The 12,794-nt window shown below is 48.5% G+C and overlaps 1 protein-coding gene and 1 pseudogene across 6 annotated transcripts in view; both read right to left on the reverse strand.

Moving 5' to 3' along the window:
* The window catches only part of LOC137632901 (putative divalent cation/proton antiporter TMEM165), a 142,138-nt gene that overhangs the window by 86,785 nt on the left and 42,559 nt on the right, over positions 1-12,794 (reverse strand). The window lies entirely within an intron of this gene.
* Positions 7,377-7,495, reverse strand: LOC137633363 (5S ribosomal RNA; annotated as a pseudogene).

A 12,794-nucleotide genomic window follows, 5' to 3' on the forward strand; every position in this document is an offset into this window, starting at 1 on the left:
AGCCACAATGTGGGGGAAGGAGCCGGAGCAGTCTTCCCCAACACCGGGTCTTCGGTAGAGATGGGTCCTGTAGGCACCAGAACCTCGTCCCCCGAGCACACTTCCGCCCCCCCAGCAGGCCCCCCCACACGCCTGCACAGACACAACATCCCCCACATCAGGAACATCAGATTCATGGGGATCGGCAATGGGCCGCTTCCCCGCAACGGACTTACCTCGTCCCCTACTCTGGGTAGGGGAAGGTGGCGAGGAACCTTTCTCCAATGGAGCCGTAGGCGAAGCCAAGGGCGAGGTGATGCTCGCCTTCTTGGGAGATCTCTTGGGACCCTTCTTCTTTTTGGTACCGTAGAGAGCCCACTGGGTCTTGGGTCAGGACTCGCACTCCGGACACGTGGCGGACGGGGAACACACACTACCCCTACAAGAAGAACACAGCGTATGAGGATCCACTTCCAGCTTAGAGAGGAACGCACCACAAGATTACCGGCATTAGGCCCGGGGCAACGACGTTGGTGATCCATAATAGTACACCAAAGCACCAAGCAACACAAGAACACAGGGGAAAGAGGTAGATGATAGGATATAAGGTAATCGGTAAACAAGCGGGAACCACGTGGGGACACAAAGGGTCGCACGGGATGTGAGAGAGCGGAGAGATGTTAATCACGTCGCGACCAGAAACTTACTGGTGACCGAGACCTGGCCGCGCGCTCTCGCTGACCTGGGTCGCCTCAGGGCGAGTATCCATCCGCCACAGAGGGACCCACAATAGAAAACGAAGACAGGGGAAACTACACAAAATTCTGGTCGGTTGGGAGGAGAATACCAGATACATGTACTCCTAAGAAAGTAGGTACTCCGTGTTGGAACAAATGACTTAAAATTTATTTGTTCCTATGCATGTACAAACCTTTTTTTCATTTAAAATAGGTCAAATTACTTATTGGTGAGTAGGATGTTACCAAAGAACCAAATTGGTTGGTTCTTTTTCTTCTCTGGAAATACCAGTCTACTTTCTTCCATACAAGAGCAAGGCAGATTTCTTGAACAGCCTTCCATCAGTCATTAAAGGGAATAGTAGGCTGTTAGGGCCTAGCCAGTATTGTTATCATCATCATCATTACTATTTAAGCTACAACCCTTGCTGGAAATGCAAGATGCTATAAGCCCAAGGGCTCCAACAGGAAAAAATAGCACAATGAAAAAAGGCAATAGGGATATAAATAAACTACAAGAGAAGCAATGAACAATTAAAATAACATTTTAAGAACAGTAACAACAATAAAATAGATCTTTCATATATCAACTATAACACCAAGACATGTCAGCCTGTTCTAAATAAAAACATTCGCTGTAAGTTTGAAGTTTCCCTGATTTAACTACCCGATTAGGAAGCTCATTCCACAGCTGGAATAAAACTTCTAGAATACTGTGTAGTATTGAAGAAATCTTTATTTGCCAATGGGGAGATAAAGTTTAGAATGAAGTACCTAGCACTTGATGGCCAACAGATTGGTAGTCATTCCACATCTTTCCCTCATAATGGAGAGGTGGGGGAGAACTACTACCTAAAGATCCATTCTAATAATAATTGTGCTCAGGAATGTAGCTTTAGAGGCCTGTCAAGGCCCTCATGAGTAGTCTCCTTCCTTTCTGAAAAAATTAACAATTTGGGTAAGGGGCCACAGACTGGAGGCACGTGATAGTTGAGCACTTTCGGTTGTCTTTTTAAATTATCCTATCCCTCTGGGAATGAGACAGGAGAGTGAACAATAGGAGAACACGCATCACTAGTTTACGTGCAAGTACAGCAGGTGTGCTTGAATGTTGCGCGTCAAGGCAAGTGATTCCAAAGCGAGCGCTTGTCGTCTTTAAATTCATGCTCCTCACAAAAAAAGTCTCTCTCCTTCTGGAGAGCATGCTCAATAGGATCGCTGGTCCTCTAGCAACAAGCTTGCTAGCATTAAACCCGTTAATATGGAACCGGGCTGCTGTTCAGTATGCCATAGGCAAGCAGAACAGTTTGAGTTCTCTGAGAACTGTGTGTTCTAGTGTTAGCAAGATGATGTGCGCATCATAAATGACCATGTAGATCACAGTTATCTGGTGAGGCAGGTTTTCTCTGATCTAGTTGAGGCAGAATGCATGTGCAAGGCAGCTTGTTCACTGGTATATGATGAGTAATTCAGAACCCCCTGCGCTCGGATGCAGTGTTTGTGAGAACGCACATTAGTAGATGGCGAGAGCATGGGCACCCATCATAACTGGAAGGGCTATGAAATCTCTTGTGAGAAGGAGAGCTTGTTCCTTCTAAAAAAGACTACTTCGTAGACCACATAGTGTGTAGTAAAATAGTGAAGTCTGACTCGAGGCAGAATGTTAACTAGCCAATTGAGTTCAGACTGAAGGTCAAAATGATGATACTACCTAGTCTCAATCCCCTTCAAAAGAATCAAGTGGTTAAGCTAGCCCTCCTTTGGATTGGGTATACTTTAGTCATGGAAAAGGCCAAAAATGTAGCATAGCGTCGTCAACTGTAAACAAATCAGGTTTATTAGGGAACTCCTCCCAGACAAGCTCGCCTGTTTTGCTAGAAGGAACAAGCGAGTCATCCTGCCCCAAGACTTGCTCAAGTGTTAAATTACCACCAATCTTTTCTGTCTTGTTTCTGGAAATTACTGATGGTGAAGGGATAGACGTCAAAGGAGTCAAAAGAACAGGTTTACCGTAGTCACTTTCTTCCACCTCTCAAGGATGAGCCCAAGGAGGAAGAGTCACGCTCTGCCTTCTTCTTTGGCATCCGGCCATATACCTACCAACAGGAGGGATACCACTCCCTACATTCCTTCCAAGGGAACCTTAAACAGCATATGTGACCCATGCATGAAGAGCACAAAGCATAAGGAGCTACCTCTCTGCCACAAACAAAAATGCCGCATTTTCCTGACACTCCCGACCACATCCACATATTCACTTTTGCCATCAGACAAACACATTCCACTCTAAAATGTGTAAAATGAAAAGTTAGTACACTAAAGCTAAGTTTGTAGAGAGTGCCGATAGCACGTCCGTGTTAGTCGGCGGCTAAAATCAAAGAGATTGGTTAAGTGTACTGAGAAGGGGGTGGGGCTTCACTGCCACCTTGTTAAAAGTTAAATAGCTCGATTCCAGCTGTGCTAGAATAAACGACCTAATTAAAAGAGGAAGGATTGTATTAGTGTAAGAACAAATGATGCGACATGTTAACATTGAGGAATGTCTAAACAGCAACCTTTACATGTGACATTAAAAAAAAATAGTAGAGAATGTACCTAAAATACCATTCATTCTTAAAATCTTGAGTCATCATTTCAGTCATGATGACGTTCATGAATATCATTATCATGCTACAGAAGATGTTTCAAAGGGATAAGGAAGCACTGCTTACTTTTATGTTTTCCTCCGTTAATACAAGATTAATCATACAAAAAATTCACACTTTTATACTATACAATCAATGGATCATAAAAATTATGTTAATTCAAAAGGAGGTTGGGCATTATGTTTCTATATTGTTTTTGTACTAAAAAAAAAACACAATTTCTGAATGAAATACTGTAATAATTAGAGTTAAGATCTCTATCTTAAAATCTAAACCACCAAAGGGATACCATCCATGGTCATACTCTATAAATTGAGAAAGATTTTGATGTACCAAGAGCTATTCAGATTCCTGTTTTATGGACTGAACTCAGCATTTTAAAACTGCTGAAAAGATGTCAAACCACACACCCAAATATGACAAATTCGGAGATAATTTGTATTTTTCCTAACCATACAAACCTTAGCTATTTACATTGGGTTTACCTTTTAGCGTAGCTGAAATGGCGAGCCATTAGAATTTAACGAGGGTGTATTACCCCCGCGCTAGTTAGCGGGGGGTTAGGGGAGTGGTAGCTAGCTACCACTCCCCCCCTCACACACCGGTGAACTGCTTCACTCCACTTAGAGGTAGGACTTGTCTTGGGGGACAGGGCTGGCGGGCAAATATGTGTAAATAGCTAAGGTTTGTATGGTTAGGAAAAATACAAATTATCTCCGAATTTGTCATTTGTTCCGTAACCGAAATACAAACCACGCTATTTACATTGGGTGACTTACCCCTTAGGAAGGGTGGAAAGTCCCCAGCCATACTGGCTTTGGCTTTACCCGGGGACTCAAAATCCGAGTGAGTCCCTGCACCTCACAAGTTCCTTGCTCCGCAAGGAAATGTGTGGTCTACATAAGCTTGTGTGTGAAGGAAGAAGTGTGACCCGTCCTAGGCAGTTGACCTGGAGTTCCAGAAGGAACTCTGGGTTAGGACGTTCCCAATACCACCTCGTCAGGGTATGGGGGACGCGACAGTATTGACTCAATACTCGGAACGCAAAGAAGCATGGTTTACCTGCAGAGGTTTGAGGTCAGCTATGCAGCGACCAGGATGCTGCTTCCCCAGTAGAGGGGACGATGAAGAAAGAAGTAAGGGCCAGACATACTTCTTTCGTTCATGCAGACTAAAACCAGATAACAATGCCCTCAACCTTCTGCTACCTGTCCAAAAAGGAGCCTGAGGTTAGACCAGCTGTTGTGTAGCCACCACAGAGTGATAGAAACATATCGATACTCCTGTAGGTCACGCCCTGCAGGAAGCGGGCTGCGAAGGTCATTAGACGCTTCCAGACTCCAGCTTGTAGCACCTGCGTCACAGAGTAGTACTACTTGAAGGCGAGGGACGTTGCGATGTATCCGACATCCTGCTGTAGGGCGACGTGATGGGGGAGGGTCTGGATTCAGGTCGAGATGAATGTCCTTGAGTCTGAGCTGAAGAGGTACACTGGAGACTCTTCCCTGTGTCCTTCCTGTGCTCCCAACTGGCTTTGGCTTTACCCGGGGACTCAAAATCCGAGTGAGTCCCTGCACCTCACAAGTTCCTTGCTCCGCAAGGAAATGTGTGGTCTACATAAGCTTGTGTGTGAAGGAAAAAGTGTGACCCGTCCTAGGCAGTTGACCTGGAGTTCCAGAAGGAACTCTGGGTTAGGACGTTCCCAATACCACCTCGTCAGGGTATGGGGGACGCAACAGTATTGACTCAATACTCGGAACGCAAAGAAGCATGGTTTACCTGCAGAGGTTTGAGGTCAGCTATGCAGCGACCAGGATGCTGCTTCCCCAGTAGAGGGGACGATGAAGAAAGAAGTAAGGGCCAGACAAACTTCTTTCGTTCATGCAGACTAAAACCTGATAACAATGCCCTCAACCTTCTGCTACCTGTCCAAAAAGGAGCCTGAGGTTAGACCAGCTGTTGTGTAGCCACCACAGAGTGATAGAAACATATCGATACTCCTGTGGGTCACGCCCTGCAGGAAGCGGGCTGCGAAGGTCATTAGACGCTTCCAGACTCCAGCTTGTAGCACCTGCGTCACAGAGTAGTACTACTCGAAGGCGAGGGACGTTGCGATGTATCCGACATCCTGCTGTAGGGCGACGTGATGGGGGAAGGTCTGGATTCAGGTCGAGATGAATGTCCTTGAGTCCAAGTTAAAGAGGTACACTGGAGACTCTTCCCTGTGTCCTTCCTGTGCTCCCAACCCGGCTGCACGTGATGACAAACTGCAGTTGTTCCCAAAGACAACCCCTCGATTCCTTTATTGGCAAGAAGGAGAAGGTTTGGGTCATCTGATACAGAATGGCGACTCGAAATCTTGAAGGAGTTGGACCGAAGGGCCGGGACCCCAAGATTCTGAGTCTAGCAAACAACTCAGGAGCGAACCTGAATGTTGCCTTCCCCTATTCCTTAGAAAGGGCGGAGTCGTACGAGACCAAGAAGATTGCTTACACACTGGCCGAGGCCAGAGTGAGCAAGAGCACCGTCCCCCAAGATGGAATACGATCAGAGGTCTGACGTAATGGTTCTAGAGAAGATCTCTTAAGGGACTAAAATGTCCGAATCATGCTCCATGGAGGAGGTCTCACTCCGACTGGGGGCAGGGACCTTCGCAGCTTCGCATGAACGAAGAAAGGTCCAGCGGGAAGGAAAAAGTCTACTCCTTTCTGCCTGAAGGCCAGAGAAAGGCTGAGCGACAGGCTTCATTGCCGAGAGCGGAAAGGAGTTTACTCCCGCAGAAAAGCAATAAGTCCGTTATTGCTGGAGAAGAGGCCTCAAGGGAAGAGGTATCTCTCACGACACCAACCACAGAAGACTCCACTTCGCCTAGTAGACCACTGCGGATGACTATCGCAGGTGACGCGACCTCCGCTCCTCGACTGTAGCGGGTTGTCTCTTCTTGAGGAGGTGGCGTAGAGTCTACAGGCGTGAAGCCGAAGCGATGCCACGGCTCGTGAAAGATGTTGTAGTGTGGTTGTTTGAGTAGCCTGTGCCGTGGGAGAAGCTCTCCCGGGAGTTTCGTCAGGGGAAGCAGAGGGTCCGGAAACCGTTCCGCGTATAGTCAAAGTGGAGCTCTCCCATTGAAAGGTTGACAGACAACCTGGTCTTGTTGAGACCCATTCTCAACAGACAACAAAGGTGGGAAGACGCAGGCGTCGATGTTGTCCCACCATCACCGGAAAGCATTTTGCCAAAGAGTCTTGGGGTCTGAGACTGGGGGGAAGAACAGCGAAAGCTTGAAGTTCCAGGCTGTCGCAATCAGGTCCCCCAGGCCAGTACTTGCTGGCTACTAAAGGCCAAAGACCCCCTGGTACCCTCTATCTGCAAGGCTCTGCTCAGATAGTCGGAGAGAACATTCCTCTGCCCGGAATGAGCGAGCCGATAGTGGTATAGAGAGGACCTCGGATCATCTCAGTATCTCTACTGCAAGATGCGAAGGTATGAAAATGCGTCCCATGCCGGTTGGAATACGCCAGTACCATGAAGTCGTCGCGCACGGAGCGACTCGGCAGGAACTGTAGGATCTGTAGAGGGGCCAGACTACGGCACCTAAGCCTGCCTGATTGATGGAGAGGTATCCTTCAGGTCCTGACCATAGGCCTGAACCGGAACATGCACCCCCCCCCCCTTTTCTTTGACAAGTCCAAGAACATCAAAATGTGGGGAAAGGACGAGAATATCCACTCCCATCAAGAGGTTCCATAGGTCAACACCCATTGCAGGTCTAAACATTCCGCTGGTCCCATAGGGGCCAGAAAGTCCGGTTAATCGTTGCTTTGATACCACCGGAACTTGGGCCGCCCCACAGGGAACTTATCCTGAGGCGACCGTTCGAGACTTTAGACGGGTCAATGAGGAAAAGAGACCCAGGAAACGTTCCAAGGTAGGGCTGAAAGCTCTGCTTGACTGAGAACAGGTACTGCGACTCTCCTCAGCCTTGCCACAGTCAACTGAAGGGAAGGCTCGGAGAAGGAGGCAACAGCGTCTGGCGTCCCCAGGTGGTCACCCATCCAAGTACTGACCAGACCCAACGTTGCTTAACCTCGTTGATCGGACGAGAAGCGGTGTTTCCAACGTGGTAAGGCCGTTGACTCAATATCATGGCTAGATACTCCAGATGTTGAGGCAGAAGTAGAGAAGGCTCCTAGCAAATTACCATGATCCCTCACTCATGGTAAGGACCCGGAAGCTTGTCCCAGCGTTGAAGAAGGTCGAACCCGAGCCTACCGGAGTTGACCACACCTCCAAAAGGCGAAGGAGGCGGAAGCCTGCTCCTGAGCGGCCATGAGGAAAGCAGGGAGAGTTCTCTGGGGAAAACCTGCGATGCTGCGGCGGAATCGCCATACCGCATCTTAAGTCTAGGCTGAATTCCAAGAGCTTCCTGGAAGATGGATGGAATGGAAACTGGAAGTACCCGTCCTTCAGATTCAGGGCCTAAGGAGTCCTGCCGCCTCTTTACCAGTCTGATCGATTCTGCTGTTCCACGCTGGACGAAGCTTGTTCGACAAACTTGATCAGAGCTGAGAGGTCGACTATGGAATTCCCGTCTCAGATGCTTTCCTACGAGAAAGGATCGACTGAAGAAGCCTGGGGGTGAAGCCATCGACGAACCTATGGAGGACCTTCTCCTTAGGCATGGATCTTTTCGCCCAAAAGGGGCAACTCTTGCCGACCCCATGGCATAAAGGTTCAGTGACACTGAATTCGCTGACAGAGACGGAGAGATGGTAAGAGAGAGGCGCGATATCCTTGGCTGATCACGGAGATCGCTCAGGGATCGGCATTGGGAAGCTGTTATCCGGATGAGTAACCTTAGGCATCAGCGTGAGACCTGCAAGGGGGGGTTGCCAAACCTAGAGTTTGTGAACTCTGCCGCTCCCTCTAGGATTATGCCACCCCGGGAGAGCTTCCCGTGCTACCTGTCCCTGACAGGAGGGGACTGCTATTGGACACCTTGTCTTAGCTGCCGTAGCCGGTCCGAAAACTTAGGCCAACGAGGCTGAAAGAAGAGGCGCTGGAGGCCTGCAGGATCTGGAAGAAAGCGCCTTGGAGGAGTGAAAACGGAAGTCGACTTCCTCCGCACAACCGCTGTCCATGTCTCTGTCCTTGGGCACAAACAAGCTCTTCCCAAGGATGAAAGAGTGTCTGAGCATGTCGACATCCACGGATGAGACACCCGAGAGGAAGCCCTCGGTCACTGTGTCTAGATGGTCCAACATCGAGCTTGCCCGCAAGTTCGAAACTTGGCGACGAAACGCCAAGGTACTTGAACCCGAGAGGAGGAAAGTACCCATGATCTTCCTGAAGCTTCCTTGTACAAAACCTCGGGTCGCAACCGAGGAGGGAAAGAACTTGCTAAGCCCCTTCCACGAAATGGAGAAGAGACAGGAGTAAACCAGTCACCCCTTGCCCGACGGAGAAATCTCGAACAGAAAGCTCCTTGGCAAGACCCTTCCAGGTAATGAGGAGGAAGGGCTAACCCAGGTTCTGGAAAGAAGAATGTTGCTCAGACCTCCCTGAAGATTCTTCCTGCTCTGGCATGTGCCATGCTCTGCGTTTAAGGGGTGAAGACCGTGTTCTGGAAATACGCTCCAGAAGACTCGCCAGGCTGGCCATGTTGCGAAACCCCGACGGGAATCGCGGTTACAATCGCCCTGGCGCTCGCGCAATGATAAATCAATGGTTTGAGCGTGGCCAAACGTGGAAGCGCCCAAGCGCGGGCACGCAGGAGCGCAGACGAAAGTGCGCGAGGGAGCGCAGAAGGAGGGCGAGCGTGGTAGGAAGGGCGAGAGCTGGTGGTCGGAATCCGAAAGTTCACAGGCGAGCGATGACCCGTAGGCAAGCAATGGATACTGCAGGAATCAAGCCGACGTTCACGTGATGGAACACCATAGGCTCGCGCGATGGAACACCGTCGGTTCGCGCGATGGAACACCGTCGGTTCGTGCGATGGAACACCGTCGGTTTGGGCGATGGAACACCGTCGGTTCGCGCGATGGAACACCATCGTTTCGCGCGATGGAACACCGTCGGTTTGCGCGACGGAACACCGACGGTTCGCGCAACGGAACACCGTTGGCCCGCGCGATGGAATACCGTTGGTTCGCGCGCGGGCGAACATTGGAGCGCATGTGCGTGGGCACGTGGGCGTGCGGGTGAGCGCAGGCGGTCGGGAGACCGATGGCGCGTAGGCGGGTGATGGCGCGTTGACGACCGATGGCGCGTCTTGGCGAGCGATGGCCCGTAGGCGAGTGAAGGTGCGTTGGCAAGGGATGGCGCGTCGGCAAGCGACGGCGTGTTGGCGAGCGGTGATGCGTTAACAGAACGCTAGCGCGCAGGCAAAGAATCGCGCAGGCGCGTAGGAGATCGCTAACGCGTAAGGGACTAGGGATGGTTAGAGCGCATCGCGCTAAACAGAAGGGGCGCAGGTGCATCAGGAAGGTGAGCGCTGAAGCGAGCTGTCAATCAGGCGATCCTGGACGGTCAGGGAAAACCGTTGGCACCCATTAGTGCGTGGCAGGAAAGGGCACGCAGATGTGCGCTGGCACACAGAAGGACAGAAGTAAAGGTGAGCGCTGGCGAGCAGGAGGAAGATCTACGGCAGGACTCAGCTACCGGAGATCGTGGTCCACAGCAGGCGAGCGCTAGATCGCTACTGAAGGTGTCCAGGGGACCTGACATGTGTGGCAGATCGATGGCGATCGTTGACGCGCAGGAGATCGCTGACGAGCAGGCGAACGTTGACGCGTCTGTGGTCGCTGGCGAGCAGAAGGCAACACGTGGAATCCTGCGCGTAGAAGAAGAGTCCCTGTCCAAGACCTGAACCGAAGTTCTAGATTGCGTGGGCGAACGTGGGCGCACAGGGTGCGTAACAGGAACCAACAGGAACAGCAGCGATGATCATCAGGAGCGCGCTGACGAACAGGAGAGCACTGGCGATGCAGAAAGGCGCGCAGGGGAACACTGACACGCAAGGGAAGCACCCCAGTGGGAGGCAACCCTTTCGAAGGGACCGTTATCCGTCGGAAGACCGTTGTCCGTCGGAAGACGAGGTCAGACTGCTGTTCATCTGCACCAGGGGCGTAAGGTCAGGAAGGCGTTGGAGATCGATCCCCGGAGAGATCTAAGGAGGTAGGAGCTGCAGGCTGCATACGGAGAAGATTCAAAAAGGCGCCTCTTAGCACCCTCATAGGGAGATGGGAGGCCCTTACGACATAGCGGACGGTGAGCCTTACGGCGAAGGCGGCCAACAGCAACAACAGCAGAAGAGTCTTCAGAAGAGAAGTCTCTGCGAGTGTACTCTCTCGCGAACAAAAGAGAAACACTTCGTAGAAGAGACGGGTCAGCCAGTGACCTAAAAAGAGCAATCCTCTGAAGAGGGGCTCCGGCAGTTGCCCAGCCCCTTGAGCGAAACTGCAGGTGCGACCGCTCAGCACCAAGAGCGAAAAAAAGGCAAGAGAAGAACCCCCCAAAGGAGAAAAACTCAAGCCTGGACAGGAAAACTTCCCTTGAAAGGAAAGTTCTCCACCCAAGGAGGCGAGCCTCCTGAGTGTTCTAAAATGAATTGGAGAGCTGTCAATCGTCACGGGAGTACTTCCAGGAGAAGGAGACACGCCCCTGACGAAGGTCTATAGGGGAGGCAGCAACAGCCGAATCCCCAGGCCCCAATAAGACAGCTCACTCCGTCGTCACATTACAGAAACGAACTAGATCGGTAACTGTGAAAAATAAAAACAAAAATCATTAGTTAACATTCATTCCCCTGGGAAGGCTCCGAAGAGGAATCCCGAGGGAAAGGAACACAAGAATTACACAACAGGCACGTGCCCTCACAACCACTTACACTCACGGAAGGAGAGCTGTAACCAAAACAGAATTATAACAATTATAATTATGTAACTATGTAATTATGTAATTTAAAAATGAATGAACACTAAAGAAAGAACGAAAACCCCGAAAGGAATCGTTCTACAAAGCTGAAAAATCAACAAATACTATTAGATTCATAAACTAATTGAGACAAAACGTACGGTAGGCCTAGTAACCCCACCCACATGGGAAGGAAGCTACTCAGACGTAGGAAAAGGGTGAACGACCTCAAGAGAGAGAGAGAGAAAGACCGTAGTCAAACTCGATCGCGACCCATAAAATTACACCATGGTGGCCTAACTGCCGAGGGCTCCACGGAGATATCGTACACTACACAAACAAGCACAAACTCTGAAAAGGAAACTTACTGATTTCTATACTCAAATATATACATAAACACGAAATTTTTTTTACATATATATTGAGTAAAAGAAAAGTAAGTGATTAAGTAAAGACAAAACAAACAATGGCTGCCAAGCAAGGACAAAGACAGAGACGTCTGTCCATGTCCGAGCCAAAAGTGAAAGTGAAGCAGTTCACTCCCCTACCCCTCGCTAACTAGCCCGGGGGTAATACACCCTCGTTAAATTCTAATGGCTCGCCATTTCAGCTACGCTAAAAGGTAAACCCAATGTAAATAGCGTGGTTTGTATTTCGGTTACGGAACAAACGTCATTTACTTGGTACACAGTTCTAAGAGAGTTAAGAATATTAAGTGTGGTTTGATGAAACTAGCTAATAATAATAATAATAATAATAATAATAATAATAATAATAATAATAATAATAATAATAATAATAATGATAATAATAATACAGTAATAATAATAATAATAATAATAATAATAATAATAATAATAATAATAAGTTGATTGCCATATGTCAACTGCAAAACTTATGAGTCCCTGGCATTGAATTCTTTACCCAATCACAAATAAATAGGGATAAGAAAAAGGCTCTTTGAATATATACTTGTTATTAAAAACAAGTATCAAATAATACATTTGAGAAAAAGCTCAGAAAATATAGTCTAAACATTTCTATTGAACCAATGAACTTCAGTTATAATGTAGAGAGATCAACCCTATTCTGTCTACGCAAACAACACAGCATGCAAGCAGAGCCTAAAAGAATAATTTGGTGACCGTTCTTGCTAAGTTTAAGATTCTGCAAGGGTTCTATATTCTTCTCTAAAAACCATACTACTGTACACTAATTTCCAAGAACAAAGTTGAATTGAATGGATGCAAAGCTAACTGTGCCCAGAAACTACTGCAATGCTTACGAACGGTGTATAATTGCATCGGATGACGAACAGTCTACGTGCTAATCAGTGTTACTACAGCTGGAAAGATTAAGCTGGTGCAGTTATCTTTAGAAAAAAAAACATGTTAAAATTGCATTTCTTGTGCCAAAATTTGAGGAAATGTGCATTTGATGCACCATAATGAAGAAAAAGTGCATTTTTCATACCAAAGGAGAGGCAAAGACAAATACAGTAAAAGTATTTCATTTACCTTAA

The sequence above is a fragment of the Palaemon carinicauda genome, chromosome 42 (assembly GCF_036898095.1).
Source record: "Palaemon carinicauda isolate YSFRI2023 chromosome 42, ASM3689809v2, whole genome shotgun sequence".
Lineage (NCBI taxonomy): Eukaryota > Metazoa > Arthropoda > Malacostraca > Decapoda > Palaemonidae > Palaemon > Palaemon carinicauda.